Raw genomic sequence first — 27,965 nt, 5'->3', positions numbered from 1 at the left:
CATTATTATATCTAATAGTTCTCAAGTTCTGTTGTTGTTGTGGCCATCTCATATTCCATTTGTGGGGAGGGAGATAAATGCAGGAAGGAACACTATTGGCTGTAGAGTTTATTCAAAGAGATCTTCCTACAATATTATTTGTGCTTAGTTTTATTTTCTTAGCTTTGATGGCCAGCTCATCTTGGGGCTAAGATTATACTGCCTCTGTTGAATCAAAGTGCCCTGGAAGCGAACTTTTAAAAAAACAAACTTTAAATAAAAGCAGCTCTTGGTAAGAGCAGCAACTATTGTTAACAAGTTTCCAAATTTGCTTGATATCTTTAGTTTTGAGGGTTAAACTGTTATACAAGAAACCTTTGTCATTTTGATTTTCACTTTCAAAAATAAATGTATAAACTTTTGATTTACAGAAAGCAAATATGCCATAAAAGTAATATTTAATCTTCATAGCAGATTGGTTGAGGTTTTTTTATATCTACACTTTTAATCTTTCAATAGGTGATTATTACTGTTGGAACGGAGTGTGCTAACCATCTGTTCCATGTTGCGTGTGTACTTCTAGTTTAAGAGAATAGTCGTAATCATGTGGGGATGCAGTCCTGAAAGTGACTCATATGGTTTCTAGCCCAGCAGGCAATCTGTATGTAGATTACCCTCACTGCAATTCAAAGTATGGTGTAAGAACAAAAGGCTAGGGAAAAGTCACCTATATAAATTTAGACTGGAGCTCAGTTTAAAAAATAAATAAATCACAGGTGTAAAATACTTTAACATGAACAAACAACCCTTTGAGTTGATTATGGACTTTGGTTCATTTATGAAAGTTATTTTCTTACTTTTAACATAGAAAGATGAGCAATTACTGCTAAATAAAATCTAAGAATTATTTGCAGACTCTGAAAAAAATGTTTTTGATGCCAAATGGATGAGAAATATGATGCCTTTTAAGCTGAAATAAATTCTAAGTTTTTCATTTATGGTCCTATGAAATAAATGAAATATTATGAAATGGTTTTTATTTTATTTTTAAAAATAAAGGGCTTTTACTTTAAGGATGTAGCTGCTCACAACTGAAGGACCCCATTTTTGGGAAACAATAGATTATTATTTAATAATCAAGAAAAACATGTACAAGGAAGAACAGCATCAAATATCTAGTTTCACTATAGGCTCAAGGCACAGGTCATATATAAATAATATTTGGGTTTATTTGGATATACTGGATTGTATTAAATTTGAGGTTAATGCTGCTAATATAGTCTATGGATAACAGAAGTCAAACTTGTATATAAACAAGATGTTGTTGTTGTTAGTTGTGAAGTCATGTCCGACCCATCGCGACTCCATGGACAACGTTCCTCCAGGCCTTCTTGTCAGTGGTGAAATCTAAAAGATATTCCTACCGGTTCTGTGGGCATGGCTTGGTGGGGGTCATGTGACTGGGGGTCAAAAGACAGAAACGCACTTTAACAATGTCCTGCTGGATCCCTTCCAGCCCTGGATTACTGTGCTCTTCCAATGTATCCCCTGAAGCTGCATCTAGTGCCAGGTTTGTTGTCCTTCCTCCCTCTCCTTTTTCCCTCCCTGCCTCCCTCTCTCTCTGTTCCTTTCTTCCTTTCTTCTTTTTCTTTCGCAGCACACCCCACACCCCTGTTTTTGGCCTAGCAGGCCTCAGGGAAGCCTCCTAGGAACAAAAATGGACCCCAAATTATAAAAAAAAGGTTTTTAAAAAGTTCCCACCATTGTGCAGCACATCTGATCATCAGAACATGTTTTTACTTTGTTAAGCATTTTTTTTACTCTCGGTTCAGGCGAACTGGTAGCATTGCACCTCTGCTTCCTCTGGAGTCCATTCAAGCTCACGCTTACTGCTTCAGTGACTCCATCCAGCCACATCATTCTCTGTCGTCCCTTCTTCTTTTGCCCTCAATCAAACCAGCATTAGGCTCTCCTCCAGTGAGTCCTTCCTTCTCACTTCCTGTGTATCCAAAAAAATACAAAAAAGTATATAAAACATAGCTTCTGCGACTTTCTAAAATTTCTTTACCCCAATGGCTATAGAGCTGTCTATACATCTCATGTGTAACAAAATAATGTTTCCATGTGAGCAGAAGTTTATTTCTATTCTTCTTTCAACTTGTGCCACTGTGTATGTGCACCATGGGAGCCAAACCCTCCCTACCTTATGTGACCAGCAGGCAAAAGAAAAAGTGGCTTAGAATTCTGAGCCCCTAGCTGGATGCAGTCCATTTTCAAACTCCATCTTCCCTCTGCAAGCTTTTGCCCCCATCCCAAATTTGGTCACATTCTGTTATGTTTTCAGGAGATTATCCTATTGGTAGACCGATGGATAGAGACCCAAACTCCTTTGTACAACTTTTTTTCAACATGGTGGTAGGGTATAAAGTATAGGAAAAAGTGTTATAGCTTTTGTTGAGGACTGGCTTTTGGTATGCATGTTTCTGAATGCAAAAGCATTTGTTACTCTAAAAAAAAATAATCAAATCAGTGACCTTTTGCTTAAAAAGAACTACCATGCCTGTTAATGATTAAAAGAGATTTGTTTTACTTGACCTTCCTACATAGTTAGTTTTTAGAACTAAAGACTTTACTTTTGGGCATAAAGACTTTCAATAATTATTTTGAAAAACTTTAAATGTTTGATTTCCAGCTGTTATGGCCAAGGCTAAGGCTTAGACTTTTACTACTGTGGGCAGCAGTATATTGGTTTACAAGGTGACCTCTAGAATAAGATGTCCTGGTTTACAGGTGTGTAAGATGTGCATCTGTTTGGGGGGAAACTGAGCTTTAGTTGTCTTTATGGAATAGTCAAATTGTGTCAATGTTGTCCCACTAGCAAGGAATATTACATGTGCACAGATTAATATAATTATGTCTGGTAATCAAAATCTACACTTTCTTATTTTACTAAACAAAAAGATTTGATCAACCAATGCAAGGCAGATCATGAAGGTAATGTCTATGAGCTTATCCAACAACAATTGTGGCATAGAGTTACAATCTATAACATAAGAGAAACAAAATGTAAATTAATAAAATTAATAAAGGAAAGGAAATAATTGTGTTTTGTGTTCTCTGAAAACATCTACACTGAATAGTGGTAATACAATAAAGAAAAAAATCTAAATATGTTAGTTATGGTATGATGGTTAAATGAACTAAACGTAACAAGAAATTAACAGAAAGAAAAGAGCCATTTGATAAATGTAGCTATCTACAGAAAATTAATTCAGTTGTTGAGCTTATTATTAATGGACAACTAACCTGATTTATCACATATGTAATGCAGACTAAGTATCTCTTTGAGTGCAAAGAAAAATAGGTAACATTTATTTGCAAACCTTGTAATCTGCCAGTCCAACTCTTCTGGTTCATCAAAGTGCTAGACACTTCAATTATTCTTCTGCAGACCACTTTGGCTCCAAACAGTAAGACATTAATGCCAATTGCCAGTTTATAAATTGCAACTTGTAAGATCAAGCTCTGAAATAACAACTCGCATACAGATATTGATTCTCCTTCCTCTTACAATTCAACCACGTACATATACCAATCCAGTTTACCTTATACAAAGTGATCAGAGACTCAAATTATTATTCAGATCTCCAACTATCAGATTTACCTGAAGAACATATTCACCCTTTTCCTTCTACCTCTCTTCTGACTAACACTCCGGCCTCTGCATAGCAAAAGCAACCACTTTATAAGTTGCATATGCAACAGAAACTTAGAATCTGGGTGCAAATAAACACTTATGCTTGTGGATAGTCACAATTTACTCTGGTTCTTCTACCAAAGAAACTATTTCAATTTCTATGGATATTAATTCCTCCATACGTTAATTATTTGTATTAATACATTGGCTACTCTCTAGAAGTTTGATGACTCAAGCCCTAGTCATCTCTCATCTGGATTACTGCAATGTGCTTTACCTGAGGCCACCTTTGAAATGCATTCAGAAGTTTCAACCAGTATCATGTAGGCAGCACAAGCAGTCTGTGGGGCCTGTGGAATAACCCCTATTATGTCACATGCTTCACAAGCTGCACTGGCTGCTGGTTTTCTCCCAAGTGCAGTTCATGTAGGTTATGACCTTTAAAGCTCTCCATGACATAAGTCCAAATTACTTGATGATATGTCTCATACCAGTAATACAAGTCCACCCTACTTGTGCCACAGTGGTGGGATTCAAATAATTTAACAACCAGTTCTCTGCCCTAATGACCAGCTGGGTAGGTGGGGCTCAGTGGTCATGTGACTGGGTGGGTGTGGCCAACTCAACGTTACTCATGTCAATGGGCGCTTCGTCTTAGCTGTTAGAACGTAATAAGGGTTAACTGGAGAGGCAGTTTCTGTAAGCAAGGCAATAAAAATTAGTCTAGAAACAATATCAGAATGTTTCCTTCCTGCCTTCCTTACAGGATTAGCCTTGTAAAGTGGAAAAATACAAAATAAAATTTCTTCCAACAACCAATTCTCTGAACTGTTTAGAAAGTTAACAACTGAATAGGTGTGAACTGGCTGAATCCCACCACTGTTGTGCCAGAGGAGAAAGCCTTCTGAGATCCTATTGGTCAAGGAACTCCAACTGGCAGAGTCCGGGAGAAGAACCTTCTCTGCTATAATGCTGATCCTCTGGAGCATCCTGTCCTCTAGGATGAGATTTGCCCCCATCTTTCTAGCATTCTGCAAGGACCTTGAAGACCTGACTCTGCCAGTTGGCCTGGGGGCCCAACAGGGGAATACCACACTGGAGGTGCCTACTGTGCTAATTAGCTTACTCCACCCCACCTCCTCTACTTCCTGATCCCCTTCAGCCATCTTTTAATTCATATTATTGTACTTTCATTGTTTATTTTTATTGTTTCATTGCTTTGCTATTGTTATATTTTTTATCAATTGTTTTCTATTTACTGTTGTAAGTTGTCCAGAGTAGCCCCACGGCAAGATGAACAACAAATACATTTAATTAATTATTTCATACATACATGCATGTGTGTCTGTGTCTGTGTGTATTTATATCTCTGCATTCTTGTGAAACCATAAAATTAATGACTAACTTGTTGCCTAACAAAATTGGACTCTTAAAAAAGATTGTATAATATGTTAGTAGCACTGGAATTCTCTCCAGAAAAACTGAATTTTTAACAAACTTTTCAAGGCCATCAAGGAAATGGTTAGTCCAATGTCTACATGAAAACCTTCCAGGCACTGCCACTGAGGGGTGCCTTCTAGCACTATAAGACACCCCCCCCCAAAAAAAATTAGTGGTTGGAAATATATGTACATCTTATAGAGTGAATATTGCAGTGTGGGGAAGAAGGTTGGTGTCACCACCACCGCCTGTCACTGCTGCCACCGCTTGCCACTGCCAGGAAATGCTGGAGCCTTCTCTGATGAGCAGCTGATTGGTGGTTGGACCGGCCAATCATACCACCAATCAGCTGTTCCAGGTGGCTGGGATGGCGATTGCTGTCCCAATTGGCGCCAATTGCTGGTGATGGTGATCAGTGGTGGCAATCGGCAGCAATCAGCTAATGTTGGTGGCAATCAGTGGCAGTGGCAAACAGCAGTGGCTGTTAAAGACTGGATGAGAGCTAACAAACTGGTACTCAACCCGGACAAGACCGAGTGGCTGTTGTGTTTTCCTCCCAACAATTTGGCCAACATTCCATCACTCAGGCTGGGGGGTCAAAATTTATACCCCTCAGACAGGGTCCGCAACTTGGGAGTCCTCCTGGACCCACAGCTGAGTTTTGACCATCACTTGTCAGCTGTGACCAGGGGGGCATTTGCCCAGGTTCGCCTGGTGCACCAGTTGCGGCCCTACCTGAACCGGGAGGCCCTCACAACAGTCACTCGAGCCCTTGTGATCTCTAGGCTGGAATACTGCAATGTGCTCTACATGGGGCTGCCCTTGAAGAGCATCCGGCGACTTCAGCTAGTCCAGAATGCAGCCGCGCGAGTGATTGTGGGCGCACCACGGTTCGCCCACATAACACCGATCCTCCGTGAGCTGCGCTGGCTACCTGTTGATCTCCGGGTGCACTTCAAGGTCCTACTTACCATTCATAAAGCGCTCCATGGTAGTGGATCTGGCTATTTGAGAGACCGCCTTCTGCCAATTACCTCCCTTCGTCCCATCAGATCGCATAGAGTAGGCCTCCTCCGAATTCCATCCGCCAGTCAGTGCCGACTGGCGACTACGCGGAGGAGAGCCTTCTCAGTTGCAGCTCCGACGCTATGGAACAATCTCCCCGTGGAGATCCGCACCCTCACCACCGTCCAGGCCTTCCGCACAGCCCTCAAGATCTGGCTATCCCGTCAGGCCTGGGGATAAGACTTTACTCTCGCCCCTCCCGAATGTTGAGTGAATGTTGTGTTTTACCACTAATTATTTTTACTCACATTTTCTTTTTGTGTTTTGTCCTGCACTCCCCTCCCCTATTATTGTAAGCCGCCCTGAGTCCCCTCAGGGAAAAGGGCGGCCTATAAATGTTTAATAAAAGTAAAAAAAAAAAAAGTAAAGCAAAAACAACTGTGGCAGCAATAGGCAGTGGCAATCCCCGCCACCTAAACAGCTGATCAGCAGTATTCCTGGAGGCTGATCCAACTGCCAATCAGCTGCTCAGCAGAGAAAGCTCCAATGTTCCCTGGTGCCGGCGGCAGTTCAGCTCAGTTGACTGGTGGTGGGCGCAACAGATTGGAGCCCTGACGAGCCACGTGCTGGGGCTGCGATAATGTGCTAAAGCTGACCAGGCTGTTTGCTGTTTGCTGTTTGCTGCAAGGATGCTAGCCAGATGAATACCGGATGGATGCTCAGAGGCAGATTTTTTTTTCTTGTTTTCCTCCTCTAAAGTTAATGTGTATCTTATGGTCTAGTGCGTCTTATAGTGTGAAAAATAAGGTAATGGTAATTTATCAACAGTATTTAAAGGAAATATCATGTAAATCTGGGTGATTTAATGAGGGTGTGAACACTAGCCAGGTCATCTTGCACCACTAAAAGTCACAATTGGTGCCCAGCTGAATCTACTATTCAAATAGAAGTCTTGATTCCAGAAGGACCCCAAATCACAAACCTGCTTCTTCACAGCTCACGTCCGCCCATCCAGAAATAACAGTTTATCATTATCCCTAATATACAACCTGCAACTTAAGTCTTGTTGAGCTTGTAGTACCCCATATAGACTCTTAAAGCTTCCAAGCCCCAAGAAAGAACTTCAACAAGATTTTCCCTACAACTAGGATAATGATGTATAATTAGTTATCATCATTGTATAGATAATGCCACCTCCCAACAGTCAAATGGCCTGTCCCCACAGCTTCATATATATGTTAAAGAAAGAGAACCAATTAATGCAACATACTAATTGGAATTGTTCAGTGGGGAAGGAGCAGAACCACCGCAAAACTGTGCCTCTTACACCTTAATGTTTTTGAAATAGCAGCTTCAAACGCACCAACAAGAATATTGATAGTCATAACAGATATTATTTGAAAATGTCATCCAGTATTTTTTTTTAGACACTGAAGCAATGAAATGCTGCCATTCCCCATTAACAGAGTTTACTTGCAGGTAATTGAATTCAATAATTATTTCATTTTGCTGTGATGCAAAATAAAAGCTATTTACAGAGAAATTCTACCAGGTCTACACCCTAATGATTCTCTCCTATTAAGAAGGAAATGTGTTTTTTGTTTATTCTTTTCTTAATTATAAATGAATAAATACAAAAAGCTAAAATTCAATTTGGAGAAGTAAATTGTTAAAATCCCTATTCCCGATTTTAAATGTTAATGCTTATCACATGTAGAACGTATTCAAACCAAGTTGGAAAAATGGATTAAAATGTTACTTATATTCCAAACACATTTGTCTTCCTGCTTAGCTATTCATAGTCCTTAATATTCTATCCAGTATCTTTCTGGCAGGGTCATTTGTTACAACATAAAATAGGAGAAACAGATAGTGGTCAGTAGGCCTAATTAGTCAGGCCAACCTCTCCATCGCACTCTTCCTTTGATATCATGTCTGGTCTGCATACTGCTGACTCCCTTCTTCTCAGCACTGAATCACCCGAACCAAGAGAGATACATACATGCATACATATAGATACATCTAATTATATGCAGTGATTTGATTACCACAGTATGAAACCAATCTGGAAATTGTACAGAACAGTGGCCATTTAAAATTATAACACCACTGAAAAAAGTGACACATGACCAGTTTTTACACTTGCAACTGTTGCAGTATCCCTATGGTCACATGATCAAAATTTTAGCACTAGGAAACTAAATGTATTTAAGAAGATTGCAGCATCTCATGGTCATGTGATCACCGTTTGCAACCTTCAGCTGGCTTCCAACAAGCAAAGTCAGTGGGGAAAGCCAGATTCAGTTAACAACTGTATATTTTGCTTAACAACTGTCCTAAAATGTTTGTAAAATAGGGCAAAACTCATTTAACAATTTTCCTGCTTAGCAACAGAAATGTTGAGCTTGATTGTTGAGAACTAGCTGTATATGAATTGCAGAGAACAATAAGTATAAAAGACAAAGATGGAAATCGCGTTAGAAGAGGCATCCTATGATCTCCGGAACTTCATTGAATTGCTTGTGCACATATTCAAGAGAATGAAAAATTTTACAGATTATCAACCTTCCTGTTAGCTAGTCATCTGATTTCACAATTTGAAACTAAACAAAAATTGAAACTCATTTGAGTGAGCTCTTCTGACTGTTACATGACCAGGCATTATAGGAATATATAGGAACAGCCAATTTAATATCTATATGGGCCTGCAGCACACACAAAGAATGTACAGCCTATCAGAATATGCCATCACTTGCTAAAGGATGAGTACAGAGATTGCCAAGCAATGCTCGGTTATTGTGCAGTTACTGATAGCTCAGACAATGCAAAATAATGAAATGCTGCTGCTTCTGCTAGCTTTGGGAAGTGACCAAGTTGCCCTACATTTCACATCTGCTGCAGAAAAAACCTAAGAAGAAGTTTAATGTCTATCAACAGCATCTACTGATCAGTATGAGATTCGACTCACCTACAAGCAGACATGAATCTATGGCTAGCAAAGCTCCATTATGAGTTGAGCAATATATAGTGAAAAAAGCAAGGTTCTAATGAGCCTTATTGTATCATCATAGTTCATCCTTATGCAATTAGATATACATCATAAAACAGACATGGAAGAAAAAATATGGGGGAAAAACCCCAAGAGTGAAAATAAAATAAGTCCAAGAATAGAAAGTACAAGTATGAATACATATTAGAAGACAGAATGAATGAACAGTTGACAAAAGGAAAGAATAACACTATTTGGAACCAAATGAAAAGGATTATTTTATGGAATGTTACCAAAGTGACATTAATGGTAAGAATGAAAAATAATGCTTAGTGAAATAGTGAAGTGAAAGAGGCTGTGGATGAGGAAAAATACATATAAGATAACAATTGCTACAAAAATGACTCTGAGAAAAAGACATGTTCTTATACAAACAAGGAGGTTGCAATGGATACAGCCCAAAAGAGTAAGGCATAGTTAAGAGTGCAAGGAAAAGAGAAAATGCTGACTAATTTTGTTAGAAATAAAGAACACGCTTTAGAAATGGGTGAAGAGGCTAAATTGGGAACTCACACAGAATGAATGGAATTAAAAATAAAAATAAGGAAATAATTTGGTATCAAAGGCTATCTGAGAGACCGCCTCCTGCCACAAACCTCCCAACGACCAATAAGATCTTACAGGTTGGGCCTCCTCCGGGTGCCATCGGCTGGACAATGCCGGCTGGCGACCCCTCAGGGGAGGGCCTTCTCTGTAGCTGCCCCAGCCCTGTGGAATGATCTACCCGTAGAGATCCGGATCCTTTCCACTCTTTCGGCCTTCCAAAAAGCCACCAAAACCTGGCTGTTCCAGCAGGCCTGGGGCTGCTGAACAATGTCCAGCCCCATCTAGACAGAACGGATGGTGTGTTATTTTAAAAACTGTATCTTTTATTCTTAATTTTTTAAACTTTTTTATCTTGTCTCTGTAAGCCGCCCAGAGTCCTATGGGATTGGGCGGCGTACAAATTTATTAAATTTCAATTTCAATTTCATACTAAAGTAGGGAAATGATAGAGGATTATTTTAAGAATTTGTATAAGAACAAACTTGATATATTAAATGCTATATGTCTTAGTCATACTCCACCCTCAAAAAATCAATGAAATAAAGAAATTATAACTGCTATGAGAACATTGAAATATGGTAAAGTTAAAGAAGTGGACAGCATAATTGAGAAATGTTACAAATGGACCTGATTTCCTTGTGGAGTGGCTGTCTGATTTGATTTAGTATGTGTGTGAAGACTACCTCTGTGTATCAATTGGAAAAATGTTGCTATAGTTCCCCATTATAAAGGGAAAGGTAGTCAACGTAAATTAAAACTTTACAATGTGTTAGTTTGTTAAGGATCCCTAGGAAGGTACTTGGCAGGTTTCTGATATAGCATATAAATATGACAAATTTTATTGTATATTTCTTGATTCAGAGAAATATATAAAATAAAATGAGGATACTTGAATTATGGAATGCTTTGCAAGAATATGGAGGCAAAGATTAGTTCCATAATGGAGTGAGTGGCATTGAATGAACATAGTATGTAGAATATGTGAAAATAAACGGGATACTTTGCAAATGCTTCAACATTGAGCAAGCTGTAACACAAATAATATATTTATGAATAAAAGTAAAACAAATGTTTGTGATGACATTGAAGTAGTACGGATGGCAACTGCAGTTATATTTACATGCAGATGACCCCATATTTTTGACTGAACCTAAATTATAATTATACAATTCAATACAAATCTAACCAAATTAGATTGCTTGATACAATGAGAAGCATGGATATGAAAATTAGTATCTCAAAAACCAAGGAGATTATATCTGATAGGGAAACTCAAGTTAATGATTACAAGTAATATATAAATGATGAATAACTAGAACAATAGATGAATTTGTGTACGTTGGTGGAAAGTTTTCTAAAGATGTAAAATGGTAGAAAGTAGAAAGATAATAGGTAGTAACTATACTAACTGCCAAAAGGAATGAATGTTTCTTGAAAGAATAGAGTTCTTCTGTTTACTATCGGGTATATTGGGAAATAAAAAAATAAATTTACTGCAGGATTTTTAGAATGTAAGCGTGATAAAAGAAGCAATAAATTAAGAATGGATAGGTTCCAAATGAATGTTGATTTGAATACAAAAGTGAGTGACCAGTATGAAAGTAGTACATTGAAGTGGTCTGATCATATAAAGAGAACGAATAAGGACTGAATTGCAGAACAAATATATGATGAAGGAATGGACAACATGTGCATCTGTAAAAAGGCAAGTGGGAAGTGTTGTCATGTATGTCATCCTGCAAATTAAGTTCTGTATGTCATTTACATCATAATGCCGCTTGTGTAAATTATGCAAATTGAGGATGCATCATTGGCATGATAAAATCATGACATTTATGATGTACTCAAAGCATCTGGCAGATTCCAATGATTAAGAGGAAGGGAAAGACAGAGAAGAAGGTTGGGGTTGGAATTGATAAGATCTTCAAAAAGAAAGAGGTGGATAGTTTAAAGACCAAAAGGAATATATGCACAGAGAAGTAAGGTTTGCTTGCAAGCATAGAAAGAGGTTCTGATCAGTTCTGGAGGACCGGTAGCGGAAATTTTGAGTAGTTTGAAGAACCGGTAAATACCACCTCTGACTGGCCCAGCCCCCATTTATTTTCTGTTTCCCGAGTCCCAGCTGATCCGGAGAGAATGGGGATTTTGCAGTAACCTTTCCCTGGAATGGGGCGGGAATGGAGATTTTGAAGTATCCTTCCCCTCCACGTCCACCAAGCCATGCCCAAGCCATGCCATGTCCACCAAGCCGTGTCATGCCCACCAAGACATGCCATGCCCACCAAGCCACGCCTGCAGAACCGGTAGTAAAAAGATGTGAATCCCACCACTTGCCAGGTTAGCTGCAGTTTGTTAGCAGTGGGAGGAAGAAGATGGTGCAGTCAGTTGGAAGTGGTAGGCCCAGCACAAGGACAGTGCAGCACAGGGACAGGGCAGGGGAGGGCAACAGGTCCAGATTGACAAAGCTAGCAGAGTACAGGGCAGCAGGCTGGCAGAAGCAGCAGAGTGCAGGGTGGCCAAAAGGGCAGAGATGGACGAGAGACAGGAGGTGTGTGGAGTTGAAGCAGAGGCAATTCTTCACCTTACCAAGGCTCAGGGCTGGAAGGGACCAGGCCAGGAATGGTTTGGATTGAGGAAAGTCCTCACCTAGCAACTGGATAGGATTCCATTAATGAAGCAGCTGGACAGCTGGGATTGCCATTGCTAAGCAATGTGTTCGCATGACATCATGTTTTACGACCACATCATTTAGTGACAGTTCCAATTACCATGGTAACCCAAGGGCTACCTCTAGTTTAATATACCAGAGGAAAAGAACAGAGTATTATAACCATTGCCTGGTCCTAGCCATTTGTTCTGGGACAAATCAACCCCCCAGCTGTATATTAGAACACATATGACTGTAATTAAAAGTTTGTTAATTATGTCAGGGTCTTCTGTTCGGCTTATCTCAAACCTATACTACCCTGTGATCAATTGTGCATATAAGGTTTACATATTGTAAAGTTTACCCATTCTTCTTTTCAGCTCTAAACAAACATACGAGAGCAGAAAATAGTTGCTTCAACCCTTGAAGCCAAGGAAAAATCCCTTGCTTTATATTGCTACACAGATGAACAGAAACATTAAAAAGTCACAGTACTTCTGTTGCATTATAGAATCTGCATGAAGTACAGATTGATTAATAACACGTGCTAACATCCTAAGCACTAACAAACATAAAATAACCTGCATTATTCTAGGGTTTGCATTTGTTTGGAATGATGCCAAGGTGAGATTCAGTAATGAGTCTGAAGTTGCTATCCAAATGCCATAGCACTGAATGTGCAGAACACTTGTAATGTTACCAAGTTGCATTAAAGAATACTGATGCTGCTGATGCTGTTGAATGACCTCTCCCAGCAGTCAGATGTTAAACAGAAGGGGCAAAAGATAGAAATCCTGAAGCATCCCTTACTGCAGGAGTCTGAATGGAACTTGCCATAGAGGAAGGAAGAGAACCACAGTGACCTCCAGAGCCAGTCCAGGAGGATATCATGGTTGATGGTATAAAACACTACTGAGATATCTAGAATGGCCAGAACAAATGCCCCAACCCAGTCCTTGGTCTTCTACGTATCATTCACATGTATGACCTGACTTAATATAACCTGTGTGAAAACTTATATCTGACCTGGCCTGATTTTATTTTGACTTTATTGCTTTTGACTTTATAATTTTGCATTAAAAAAGAAACAGAATTCATTCAACTGAATGTTTCTGTGCTGTAACTCATATTGTTTTATTTTAATTTTTATATTTTATCTTTTTCTTATAAACTGCCACAGATTTTTTTCTACATGTAGTTCATAAATACTTCAAAGTGAGCAAAGTTTTTACAAGTGAAGTCTTCGCAGTGCAGTTATATGACCATGGGATTTACTCCTCTTAGTTGGAGAATTTGTATTCCAAATTCCACAAATTATGGAGGGAATACCAGGCAGGTCCTACTGTAATCTACTCAAACGTTTAGCAGAAACTATGCAAATCAAAGGCTGGAGTTTCCTGAGCTGCCTGTCTGCTCTTACAAAATCAATAATTATCAGTGCAAGAACAGAAAATAAAAGAAAGAGTGTTTCCAGTTGTCCTTTTGATCAGTCTCATTCTGGCAATAGTATTACACACCTGCCTCCAGATGCAAGTAGTGCCAGGCAAAACATAAATGATAGCCAGTTGAGCTAGACATAAACAAGAGTAGCAATGTATGTAGCATTCTATTTCTCAAAATGGAGTTGAAGCATTTTCAATTGTATGCTTTATCCAATGCAGCCTAGTCAATAGATAATTAGACAAATGTTAAAACAACAAAATGTTTTTTCACAGGAATAGTCTAGGAAAGCAATTAATATACTTTTTGTTTTTTACACAGATTTTACACTACAGGTACATTGCAAACTTTACCCTAAATATAATTTTTTAAAAAGAGATTGTAATAGTTGATGATTCATATTATCTAAATTTAATATCAAAATGTAGCCAGTGTTTAGTTGACACCTCCTACACATCTACTGAAGCTTTGGATAACCTATAATATCCTAATTATTTTGAGAGCATCTTCATGAAGGAAAACACAGTGGAAATTCTACACTATTATAAAAACAGGAGGCACTTTTAAACTAATTTAAATTCTAAGCATAACTTTCTTATAAAGGCTGAAATAAGTCTATGTGAAACAAAAATTGCAGTATATATTTTTCTCTCTTCACATATAAATGTATCATGAATATATGCAGAAATTTCTCAAATAACATACAAAGGAAATCACAAAATAATTTGAAACAGAAGTGCCATTCAAATGTTGCCACTTGGTTTCCTTGTTGCCAAGTTCATCCAAGTTCAGGACTAGTTAAAGAGTAAAAACTCATCTATAAATAGATTCACATTCTGTAGAGTTGAAAGAAATCTGTGATATTCCACTGTGACATTTAAGTTAGCAGCACAGAAAAATTCAGGTGTTAAGAGTTGCTAAAAGACCAAATTGGAAAGGATATCATTCTAATATATAATCTCAGAATGAAACAGGGCAAGGCAAGGAAATATAAAATTCCCTCTTTTGTATTTATCCCCTCATAACTTTGACCATAACTACACTGGATTAAACTAAGACTGACTGTCTTGTTTCATGTCATGATTTGACTTCATTATTCTTACTAAGGTTACCAGATATGCCAACTACAACTTTTAAATTCTCCTTCTGCATTTGACTGAAGCATGAGTGCTCAAACTGCAGAGAGAAATGGACTTGCTATCCTTATGCTCAGCAGCCAAAATTTGGAGTTTTCTGTGATCACAGATTCTGACAAGATTGGGCTGTTTGTTGCCTGCACTTCATAAAACTGACACTCTTCTGCTTCCCACCATATTTTCAAAAGAGCAAAGAGGTAGTTACTCCACTGAAAATGCCTTTGATACCAACCTTGTACTAGTCCCGAAAGAGAAAAGTTTATTTTCAGATGAATTGCGTCCATCTCTCTGGTTGGTTTCCCTTTTACACAAGGCTATGTGTGCACCATCAACAATACTTTGTTAAATCACTTATTTTGCCAAAAATGCAACACAGCAGCATTACAGGAAAGACGACCTTATGAAATAAAATAAAAAATCTTTGCAAGCGCATCACATTTTCATATGCTGAGGAAAAACATTAAGAAAAGGTCACAGGATCAATTTTTTAAACTTTTTTTAAACTTTAAAGGAAAGAAAACTCTACGATGGGCTGATTCAAATTGGACTGGGCAACATAGCTTTGCTTCAAGCTATTACAATTTCAGCTAGAAAAAGCAAACTATTTTGTCAAATTTAAGGAGACATCCTTTTGCTGGAAAGAGAATATGTTTGAATTTAGAATCATGGTGTTTCATATATGAGGGAATGTTGCTTTAAAAGATGCCAAAATATTAAGATTTGAAAAAGAGGAATGTTTTATTAGAATTTACACATTTTGTAGAGTAGGATGCTATTTGTATCAGAAGTAAAAATGAGCAGATCTGGTTGCATGGGGAATTCAAGTGTGAAGGGTTTTAAGGAAATTAACATTAAATAACCTCCTCTGTTCTTTTGAAGCACAATCATTACTGTATTTTATGATTAACTAACACCAAATAGACAACAATATTAGGGAACAGATACAGAAATAGTGTTAAAGGCAAAAGGGAAAGTCCAACATCAAAAAGTGATAAACAGTAATCAACCTTAGACACACAGATATGTTTTATGCCAAAAAAGATGGGAAAGCATTCAGAAAGCAAAGGTTTGAGGATAATATTCTTGTAAATCTTCTGAATTGACTGAAAGAATTTTCCTGCTCTCCCGAGGATGAACAATATATCTATTTATAGAGCATCAGTCAGCCACCAAACTCTAGTCACATAATAGCTTGACCATTGTAACATGCTCTAGTGCAGTGTTTCTCAACCTTGGCAACTTGAAGATGCCTGGACTTCAACTCCCAGAATTCCCCAGCCAGCATTCACTGGCTGGGGAATTCTGGGAGTTGAAGTCCAGACATCTTCAAGTTGCCAAGGTTGAGAAACACTGCTCTAGTGGACTTGTCTTTGAAGACCACTCAGAAGCTTCAAATGATTGCTGTGCTGGGCATGCCTCTATATGCCCACATGACACCTCTGTTTTGTGGCCTGCATTGATTGCAATTAAAATGCTGGCTATTACCTATAAAGCATTAGGGTATATGACAAATTTCCATAGTTTCTACCCAGCTGGTACATGCTCCAAGTCCCTTACATTAAACAGCGTCATCTGTCGAGATCTAGGAAGCATGTTTTCTGCTGCAGCACTTGGGTCTCTACAATGGGATCCCTCCTGAGATCTATATGGCTCTTGCCGTGATGCGTTCTGGAAGGCCTTGTAGGCCTGGTGATTCTTTCAGGTCTTGGGTTAGGGTGATAAACATGTTGTGGGGTTGTTGTTGTTTTGCATTAAATGGTGAAATCCTATCTTCTTTATTTTGTGTGGTGCTTTTGTCTTGCTTTTTACTATACTGTCAACTGTCCAGAATCATTTCAGAGTCAGGAAGCACCAACATAATTTTTAAAAGATTTTTTTATTCTTCTTCTTCTATATTAAGACTTTTCTTTGAATAAACTTTTGTTTGAAAAATGAGACAAATGACTTCAGTGAAACATTAGTAGAAAATGATGTGATTATAAAGGGACACATTTAAACAGTCTCTAAATATTCATAATTAGAGCTGTCATCTTGCTAAGTAATTCACCTTTGACTTTTGCAGCTTTTTTTCAAACTATATGTCAGGAACAATGAATTCAAAAAAACCCAGGTATGTGACAGACCTAAATCTTTCAGAAACAATTGCAGGCAAGTCAGATAAGCTCCATTCAAGCTATCAATAGTGCTAAAACTCCAAACACATCCCACTGAAAAGATGTGCAAAAACTTAACTCATTATTCCATATGGCTTGCTGGAAATATTTTTTTCCCATGGATTGTGCAATACATCTCTGTGATTATGCTATGATAGTGTGTAACATATAGCCTTTAATGGCCCAGAATGGCTGCTGTTTTGCTGCTTTAATTCAGAAAAAAGAAAAGAGAAAAAGGGGAGAAGAATCTCAATTTGGGTCTTGAAGTATAGGCATGCTGTCAGGAAGGCTGATGAGCTGAGCTGACTGCTAGACAGGGTTCTTGTGAGTCAAAAGGAGAGAACATTCCTGTTGGGTAGTCTTCTATAGAAGGGTAGGACTAGAATCCTGAGGGAGACACTTACTTCCTCGCTTGCCAAAGGCTAAAGTTGATGCTGGTGTGTAAACCAGTTGTTGGTTCCTGGGTTGGAAAGGGAGAAGAAAAGTCAACAAGTGACTTCCCTGGAAAAAAGATATGAAGTTCCAGAGAGACAGAATGTTTATCCAAGTTCCAAAATGGGAAGCTCCATGGAAGAACTGAAGTCTTCCAAGAGAAGTTCTACCCCCCAACAGATAAGATGTGAACAATAATGGGTTGAGAAGATCCAAGGAAAGGAGAAGATCATGAGTGAAATTCAGCAGGTTCTGACAGGTTTTAAAGAACCAGTAGTGGAAATTTTAAGTAGTTCGGAACCAGCAAATACCACCTCTGGCTGGTCCCAGAGTGGGGTGGGAATGGAGATTTTGCAATATCTTTCCCCCAGGAGTGGGGAGGGAATGGGGATTTTGAAGTATACAATGTAAAACTCTGAACAGGCTGTAAGATTGGTATAAAATCATTGAACTTGCATAGAAAAAATAAACATCAGAGACAACAAAGTAAACTAAAATAAAAAAGCACATGCAATCAAAAGAAAAATAGTCTCACGTAGCTAAACTTACTCCTCAAAGGTATACAGATTACTTGAAGCAAAAGCCTTCCCCTTTCTTCCTTCTTCATTTTTTAAAACATATTGCAACCATTTTTCAGAGGCTCAGGAGTGTTGCCTAACTTGTTTACCTACCTTTACCTGCTCTCTCAGGACAGAGCTTGCGTGAAACAGACCGGCAGTAACGCCGGCAGCAATCCACCCCTGTTAAAACCAACCGTACCCTGATTCTATGCCTAATGTTCTGGAGATGATGAAAGCAGCAGTGGGTCAATGGGTTGGCAAGAAAACTAAGTAGGCAAAGGTGACACACTTCAAATGGGGCATTGGAGGTTTCCTGTGTTTAAATTGTATCAGGTCTATTCTCAATCTTATTGTATACTTTTCAGGAAATAAATGGTAATTGTGCTGCTGATTTTCAACGTTGATATTGCTGAAATTAAATGATATTCAAAAAATATTGGGGGTGGAGGGGGCAAAAAGATCTTCAAGCCTGCATATGGTCATGGGCAAGTGATTATATTTTGCAATCACTTTTTCCTTGAGGCCATCAGCCTACAGTTTTATAAGATTACATGGTATACCACAGTGATGGCTAACCTTTTTTTGATCGTGTGCCAAAAGCAGAGGTGTTATGAATATAATCTAACGGTTGGGTTGGCAATATATAAATCACGTAACAATGTTATTATACCTGTTTCTTTAAATCATACTGTAAAATGTGATTGGTTGCTGTTTTCCTCAATCGGCCATAAGAGGGAGCCAGAGTGCCGTGAGCTATTGTAAGTTTTGCAACTGCTAGCAAACCTTGAGTTCTGAATTGATTATATGATACTGGACAATGTTATTTGGATTATCCCTTAACTGAAAGACATTAATGACTGACTGTCTTATCCGTGTATGACTTGGACTGTTTGATGGACTCTGATACCCCTATTTCCACGAAAGTAAAAGCTTATTTAAACTGCAGTGTCTCTGTATGCTGGTTTGTGTGTTCTCCAACAACACTCTCACAACGCTTCGCTGAATGTACTCGCTCTACCAATGGGGAGCTTACCTAACAAGGGAGAGCACGGAGGGGGGGGTTGTGTGTGGCCGTGTCCACTGTGCGCTGGAGCTGACAGGGTAATGCCTCGTGTGCCCTAACAAATGGCTTGGCGTACCACCTATGGAACGTGTGCCATAGGTTCACCATCACGGATATAACCACATGGTAGGCAGGAGGAATTGACAGAAAACATATGCTGACCTTCTTCGTGTATTGTCATTTAGAAATAATACTCTAAAAATGTCTTCTCCAAGTAGAGCTGAGACACATAGCAGGATCCATTAAGAGAAGCAATCATTTTCAGCATTATAAATAATTGTCATCATTTTATGGTAATTTTCATTTAACAGTTGATGGCCTTTAATGCTGACAGTTAGGCTAGCAGCCAGAACTCTTATTACATCATAAACCTCGCACCTTAAAATACATTAATCCACTGTATCTCTTCAGAAGCTCAAAGACCATCAGAGCAGGCAGGCTACTTTCACCCAATGAACAGATGTATCCATCTTATTAGGGAACTTAATGAAATCAACCTGAACAACAATGGCAAGACACAGAAAGAGCTGTGCTTGTAGATCTAAGCGCCAAAAGTCTCGGCGGCGTAAAAGGGGGCAGAAGAAAAAGAAATCTTGCAAAAGGCAACTAATCAGTAAGAACAATGGTAACAACAGCATCCTTGTTCTTAATTTATACTATTTATTAACTTACTTTGGAATGATTTAGGTTATTCCCTCTGAATTGGCAGACTAGTTTGTGATTCACATATTTTAAGGATAAGATGTTACATTGAGGTTGGGTCACATGTGAATTGAAGAGATGCGCTATTATATCTCAAAGCAAATTTCATTATCACTGTCCATAATAAATAACTTTTAGAATAGTTGCCAAAAATATTTCAGAACGTCATCATTTTGTGACAAATCCAGATTTTCCTTCTTTGTTCTAGAACATCTGAGTTCCAGAACATAATGCTTACTCCTCATTTCAGAATAGCATGGTACACTTAGAACACTAAAGAACATTCTTGGTGAATATCTATGGATTAGATAAGACGGCCAGGCATAATTCATTTCCACCACCCACCTTTGTGAAGGCAACCCAGCATCTTTGCCAGTGGATGGCTGGTAGTCATTTATTGTTATTTTGTGCAAGAAGTTAAGAACTTGAGCTGATGAAATGACATCATGAACTCAAGCCAAGATATGATCAAAACTGTCATGACTAAGATGCAGAACAGTTATCCCTCCTTTACACCTTGTTTCCAAGCAAAGTTACTGCAAGGTCACAGGGGGTGAAAAAAGTGGAGAACAGAAGGAGTTGCTTCTGCACAATTACACTTGCAGCTGTTCCTGTACCCTGTATTGTTTTCTGGAGGACTAATGGCTGCTTAACCATAAGCTAACCATTATTCCAGGTTCGGATGACATGCTAAGCCACTTCCAGAACTGCTTAACCATGGACAAAGCAAGATTACAGATTGTGATTAATGGGGTCTCAACTGACAATGAAGTGCCCAAGCTCCCAGGTTCAGATGAAACGGTAAGCCAAACTATAATATGGCTTAGCATGTCGTACGAATGTGGTCTATCACTACATATCAAAAGTTGTCTTAACTTGATATATGATAGGTGAATTCTCATCTCTGAGGACTGCCCAGATTTCTAGGGCAGAGAAAAAACTGCCCTAGAAAAAAAAACTAATTTCAAGTATGTATACACATCCTAAAGTATAGATACACCTTGTCATCCTTCTTCCTCCTTTGTATTTCTTCTCTAAGCAATCTTGAACAATTGGGGATGGGATCCAGAAAGGGGTGCTATGGAGCAGCAAGCACGGGAGTTTTTTTTAAACCTGTTTCCCAAAATACCAGTTGAGAAACTAAAAGTAACATGTCAAAGAATTGTCAATAAAAGCACCAACTAACCAGCCACCACAATTCAGCCTTTCTTCATGCTACCCATTGAGGCACAACTATGATTTAATATTTAAAAAATAATAAAACTAAAACTAAAAAAGCCATTAACTAATTTAAACATGGAAAGGTAACATCCAAGTAATCCTGAACAGCCAAGGGCTTTTAATACACAATTGCATCTAACTACATTCATCAGGATTCCTTAATTCAAGAAAGAATACATTCTTCTTTGTTTGTTTGTTTGTTTTCTATAATTGCCCATCTCAGTCAATGACCCTGGGTGGCTTATAATTGAAACAATATATTACAATCGAAATACTCAAAACATTTTAATAAAAACAATAGAAACATGCAAATAAAATAGACATGGAAGCCGAGATACTTAGCTAGTTATCAATACAGCCAGGAAATGGGGCCCTTAACCCATTCAGGACCTTAAATTCAAGAATATAGCCAGGCGTTTAGGCCTTATGAAAGACCAATAGAGTTCATAAATTATTGTTATCTCAATCTTGCCTAGAGCCTCATTCTGGCAAAATCCAAACCAGAGATGTGCAACATTTTCTAAGTCAAAGGCCTCACATGAAGGTCATGCAATATCTTAAAAGAAGTATACTTCCCTTCATATTATGAAAGCAGCTGTGGCTTTTTTAAAATGTGCTACGGAAACTATTCCCAATTGTGTATATTTCACATGCATGTACAGCTATTTATAAAGCACCTCTTTTGGACAATTTGTAGAACGTAATCCATTGTTTTGTCCTCTACGGCCATGGGTTGTACTAAAAAAAAAAAGGTAGTGCATGGGACTGTAGAGTTATCTATGTTGCACGGAGCCAAGAGGTTTCACGCTGTGCTCCTCCATCCTCCATTCTACACAGATCGAATAAGTAAAGTGGAAATAAGATCTATGAGCATTTCTTGAAAGATACCACATCCATATTGATAGCATCACCCTTCATGGATCATTTGATTGTTAACCAAAAGTTTCAGACAGTTGAGAATCGGTGCTTCATCTTACTGTCAATACCTGATAAGAAGCAAACTCCAAGGAGATGACATTGGGGAAGCAGCCTTAAATGGAGAACAAAGTCCAAGTGCAGCTGTGCTGAGACTGACCTGAAAGAATGGGTGAAGAAAGTGAGGAGACATGAAGGACTATGAAAACAGTGGAGATTAGAGAGAGGGAGGGGAAAACGCAGGGGAGGAACTTGTGGTGTCTGCATGTGTACTTTGGGTATGATATGTATGTCTGTGATAGAGAATTAGGAGTTGAACTGTGTATTGTAAGTGTGGAGAAAATTATATGGATGAGAGAAGAAACACAGATATGTGACAGGTTCCTTAAGCAAGAGAGACAATTATGGGTCCCAATGTGTGGATCTGTATTATATATTCTGAGTCTCAGGGCACATTCACACATCCCCTGTCAGCAACTAAAAGATGCCTCACTAACCATTTTTGAAAGGCCTTTCCTCATGACTCAAAACTTCTTCTCATCCCAGCACACAGCTGAGGCAAGTTAACTTTGCATTTAGCTGATGTGATGTTAAAGTGGTATTTACATCTATTCTCAACACAAGGTTTGCTAAAGTACATAATGCCACTTACACAGCCATTGTGACAATTATGTGGCAAGAGTTGGATCTGCCCATCTCTTAATGGCTACTTTCAACTATTGTGATCGTGACCTTTTTTCCAGCGATTGCTGGCATATCATCGTGGCTTTTTTGATTTGTGTTGCTTGGCTGATGTGACATCAAGAAAGGAGAAGCAGCACCCAGCACATGAGAGAAAACCATAGTCCAGGAACTCTCTAAAGTAACCAGCCTCTCAGACCTCAGACCAAAATAGTCATAATGGTCTGTGAATTTGCAAGTCACTCTATGGCACGTTGTTTCTATGGGTCTGACAGGCAGAAGTTGCACCTAAACTTCACCTAAATTCTTGCAAGAACAGCAGCAAGGATCCTTGAAAAAGCAGGAGACCAGGACATCTCCAAAGTGACAAGCCATCAGAACCTTTGCAGAAAAAAGAACCTCAGAGGTGACCTATCAGGCACTCCCTTTTCTGTTGCCTGAAGGTAAATCTCACAATGACCATTAGAAAATTATTTATATTCAAAGGTTCTGACAAATGACTAAACCTGAAGGGAAACAGATACTTTTGACTGGTTACAATCACTCTGTATATATTGTTCTTTACATTTGTGGTCATTTCCTCACTAGTGATTTATAGTATCTTCTAGGATCATCAAACATCACTGAGATATTCTAACAATAATGGCAACAAGCTTATACTGTCTCAGTATTTTGGTGATGCCATAAGACAGTGTTTCTCAACCTTGATGACTTTAAGATGGGTGGCCTTCTTAAAGTCATCAAGGTTGAGAAACACTGCTATATAAGATACTAACATTCCTGGTCAAGGAAGTGGCTTGTGAAAATCTCACAACATTCCAGATATATTTGTTGACCTGAAAATTTTTATAAAACATTTATCCTACAAAGATTATTTTTAAACAAAATTATGACTTTTGGATTAGTCATGTGAATTTAATTTGGACAATTACTATTTGTAATTGTATTGTATTACAATTTTTAATAGGCCACAATCACCATCATGGAGAGAAATTTCTTTGTAATTTTTTACATTCACTGAAAGCTGAATGTTCCCACAACCATTTAAAAAATGAGGGATTTGGGTGGGGAATAAAGAAAAGTGACTGGATGAACAGTGTAACATTCCACTCAAAATGTATTCAGATGATACAGGTGATAATCATTTTGCATATAAGAATCAAAACAAGGTATGTGGGTAGCATGTGCTAAGCGATGAAGTTTGTCTCAAAGTTTCTCATAGTATGTTTTCTTAATAATAAAGCATTGTATTCATGTGTCAACAGGGTACGTACGTATCTCAACCACCTGCCATTACAAAAGAAAATAACTGCTTTGTGGGCCGCCTTCAAAACATCTGTTTCATTGCCATACCATACACGAAAACTCCACCTCCTTCGTGAAAGTGAACAGCAACCATTGGGAATTGTCAACACCAACATCTAAGGGACCAGAACATCAGAGAGTTGACAATGCAACAGCTGATTCTGCTGGTGGAAGTGATGGTAGCCTGTCAATACATTTGATAAATGCCTCTGTTCTGCAATATATTCCTCCAGATTATTGGGAAGAAGGGCATTTCATACAACTAGCTCTATCATTAAGCAGAACACCACCATCACCTTAGAGGCAGCTGATGTGGACTGAACATGTTATTTATTTACTGTTACTCACTGTGTATTCATTGTGTATTCACTGCAAGGAGGGAAGAAACTCTGGGAGTTTCTGTCACATTTGCTGTAATGTTTTGATCAGTCTTGGGTAGCATAGGCCTTGATCTAAAAGCCAGGGCACCTTATGGGGGTTGCAGCTCAAGCAACAGTTGCATTTATTGTATTGTTTTGAATACATTGAGTGCATTTAAATATTAAATTTAATTACTTTAAATTAAGTATTTAATATTTAAAATAGATTTCTTTCAAGACAAATTAGAATTCAAAAATGAGCCCTCTGCCATTATTCCATTTATTGTGGCACCAAAAAAAGCTTGTCTCCTTTGAGCATTCACAGCCTTCTTCTCCACTAAGAATATGAAATAGTCTCGGTTTACAAGAAGGGAAGAACCATTCATATTCCTTTCTTTCAGTTAATGACCAGCATAAAACAAAAACAAAAGAAAAACAATGAAGCAATAAAAAAGAAATACAAGCAGATCCATATGAGCTCTTGAACAACATTTGTGTTTTGTATTGTAGAAGTATAATATGCTGTAGTAAAACAGAATATCACCAAGATTTAAACTCAGAACTAAAACTAATATTTGGCATCTAACCACAAAGAGAGGGAAAATAGTGGAAAGTACATTAGTGGATAGTACATCTTCATAGTAAGAAATATATGAGTTATAAGCTGCATAGTCAATTAGGGAAAATATTTTTTCAAAGATCTGTGAGGAGAGTTAAAAATATAAATGTGAATAACACAGTCCCAGGAGAGGAAGAAAGGAAATTGGGCCTACAATAGGTTATTAGTAATAGTAACAGTTATATGCAGTACCGGTATATATTACAGGAACTAAAATAAATAGACTAAGATGTTGAAGTTCAGTTCAGTATTAAAAAAAATAAACCTGGAGACTTAACGCAAGAAAACAAGATTAACCTATATAATATCAACTTATCTGAAAGGGAATGGCTAAGTTATTGGATCAAGAAATTAACCAGGGTGATTTTAATTAAAGGAAGAGGGTTCAGTTAAAAACATTATTGATGATAATAATAATATTGATATTAATAATAAAGAATTTTTAAAAACTTAGTTTTTTATGTATATTTGCCCATATTCTTGCCATTTGTGGGTTTTAATTGCTCACACTCAAACACACACACACACACACACACACACACACAGACACACATTATATATATATATATATATATGAAAAATAACCTATTTTGAGTGCATGCACTAAAATAAGCCCTCCCAAAAAAATAAGCCCTCCCCAAAAATATTGCAACACAGCAGCAGCTATGAGGTGACCACACTCGCCACCTCCTGCACCTCAAAAATAATAAGTCATTCCCGAAAATAAGGCCATGTGCTTATTTTGGAGGGGGGGTTCAAATGAAAATAAGACCCTGTCTTATTTTTGAGGAAACATGGTATTAACATTCTGTGGAAAAACTTTCATTCATACAATAGAACTTCCCCTTGCTCTCCTTTCTTTAATCCAGTGAACTGATTTGGAAAATGAAGGGTGTGGAGGGACTGAGATAGAGGAAAGAAAAATGCTTTTTATTGCTGGATGTTGTTCCATCAGCTGTTGGAGAAAACTCACTGCTCATTGTTTTATAAAATGTATATTGTAACAGAAAAATCAACTAGCAAACAGCTATAAATATATAGCTGTTACTACATATTCTAATGACATAGTCTAAAATATAATACTTTTGCATCATAACAATTCTCAGCATATGGGTAAGTCCTTGACTTATGACCATAACTGGGACTAGAATTTCTATTTGTAAGCAAGGTGGTTGTTAAGAGGGCTGCACCTGTTTTTAAGAAAATTTGCTGCCATAGTTGTTAAATGAATCACTGTGATCATTAAGCAAATCCAGCTTCCCACATTTACATTGCTTGGAAGTCAACTGGTGAGGTCACAAATGACAATCACAAGAGCCTGGGTTACTACAATAGATACATGCTGGTTGACAAATGCCTGAATTCGATCACGTGACCATGGGGTGCTGCAATAGTCATGTGAGAACTGGTTGTAAATCTCTTTTCTCAATGCTGTTCTACATTTGAACGGACACTAAATAATTGATTGTAAGTTAACTACTACTTGTATGGTAACTCCAGCTAAATTCTAAATGGACTCAAAAGCTCAGGGTTGGCTTAGATTAGTATATAAACCAGGTACTTCTTGGGAATGTAGGCTGAACTGAGAAATAAAAGCAAAAGCCCCAAAATCTTTTCTATACTGATACCAATTACATGAACATTAGCAATATAGCTTGATTTCAAGGACCCTTGGTGCTTTTTTACTGTAATAACTGTAAAAGTAAAGGTTCCCCTCACACATATGTGCTAGTCATTCCCAACTCTAGGGGACGGTGCTCATCTCAGTTTCAAAATCGAAGAGCCAGTGCTGTCCAAAGACATCTCCGTGGTCATGTGGCCAGCATGACTAAACGCCGAAGGTTCACGGAACGCTGTTACCTTCCCACCAAAGGTGTCTCCTATTTTTCTACTTGTATTTTTATATGCTTTCAAACTGCTACGTTGGCAGAAGCTGGGACAAGTAACTGGAGCTCACTCCATTATGCAGTGCTAGGGATTCGAACCACCGAACTGCCAACCTTTCTGATCAACAAGCTCATCATCTTAGCGACTGAACCACCACATCCCTAACTGTACTGTACCCTACTGTACTGTACTGTAATAACTGTACTCTCCAGTTATTTATTTTCTCACCATTTCTCAACTCAAGGGACTACTTACAAGATTATACAAGTTTGTGTATGTGCTTTATGATTTTGATGATTAGACAAGATAGATTATAGAAAGAAGAGCAACGTGATGCATCTTTAAAGAAAGAGAGGTCAATATATTTGCACTTACACAGTATTTATTGTGTTAAATATCGGAAGCTACTTCTTTATATTTTTTTCAACTTTTCTTTTATTTCATTGTTTGCTTTTTCTTTGATTGATTAATTTATTTGTATTCCTTACTGTGTGTTATTTTGTGTTAGCTTTTTGTTTATTAAAAGTTTTAATAAATATTTTATATAAAAAAGACTGTGCAATCTTAAAAATAAGCAATTCTAATTCAAATTCTTGAGGTATTGTTCTTTTTTCACATTATGCAGGAATAATAATCTTAATGGCCTGGTATGATTGCTATTGAGTTGGCGTGATTCAGAAAAAGGAGAAAGAGAAAAAGGGGAGAAGTTCAATTGTGGCTTGAAATGTAGGCGTATTGTGAGGAGGGTGCTAGCCAGGGTTCCTGTGGGTCAGAGAGAGAGAGCTGCTGCTTGCCTAACCCCAGATGGGAAAGAGAAAGGAGAGAAAAGAAAAAGAGAAAATTAAAAAGACTGTATTGAAAGAAAGTGGCTGGGGGGGAATGCAAACTAAGGTTGGTGTGTGTGTGTGCGCGCACGTGCATGCGCACATGCGTGCCAACAAAGCTTCATTCAAAAGGGAGAAGAAAAACTGACCTGTAGCTTCCCTGGAGGAAGAGAAGCAAATTCCCCACATGACAAAATTTCACAAGACTGGAAAGAGACTGTTTTTGACAAAATTCTAGCCTTTGTGGTAGACTGGGCAGAGATGTTCTTCCCCCAAGGAAGGAGACACAGAGGATGATCAGCTAT

The 27,965-nt window shown here is 38.1% G+C and overlaps 2 long non-coding RNA genes across 2 annotated transcripts; one reads left to right on the top strand and one right to left on the bottom strand.

The window, feature by feature from the left end:
* Positions 1-63: 63 nt before the first annotated feature.
* Positions 64-27,965, bottom strand: LOC148049172 (uncharacterized). The gene is made up of 3 exons (XR_015695384.1): positions 27,810-27,965; positions 1,741-1,978; positions 64-1,439 (listed from the first exon to the last, which is right to left on the bottom strand). It is a non-coding gene; the product is annotated as an uncharacterized LOC148049172 (long non-coding RNA).
* On the top strand, positions 19,563-24,312 carry LOC148049173 (uncharacterized). The gene is made up of 3 exons (XR_015695383.1): positions 19,563-19,772; positions 20,526-20,650; positions 23,932-24,312. It is a non-coding gene; the product is annotated as an uncharacterized LOC148049173 (long non-coding RNA).

The sequence above is a fragment of the Thamnophis sirtalis genome, unplaced genomic scaffold (genome assembly GCF_051295495.1).
Source record: "Thamnophis sirtalis isolate CommonGarterSnake01/CBP01778 unplaced genomic scaffold, rThaSir2_p1.2 scaffold_2, whole genome shotgun sequence".
NCBI lineage: Eukaryota > Metazoa > Chordata > Lepidosauria > Squamata > Natricidae > Thamnophis > Thamnophis sirtalis.
This window is presented reverse-complemented; position numbering and strand designations above follow the sequence as displayed.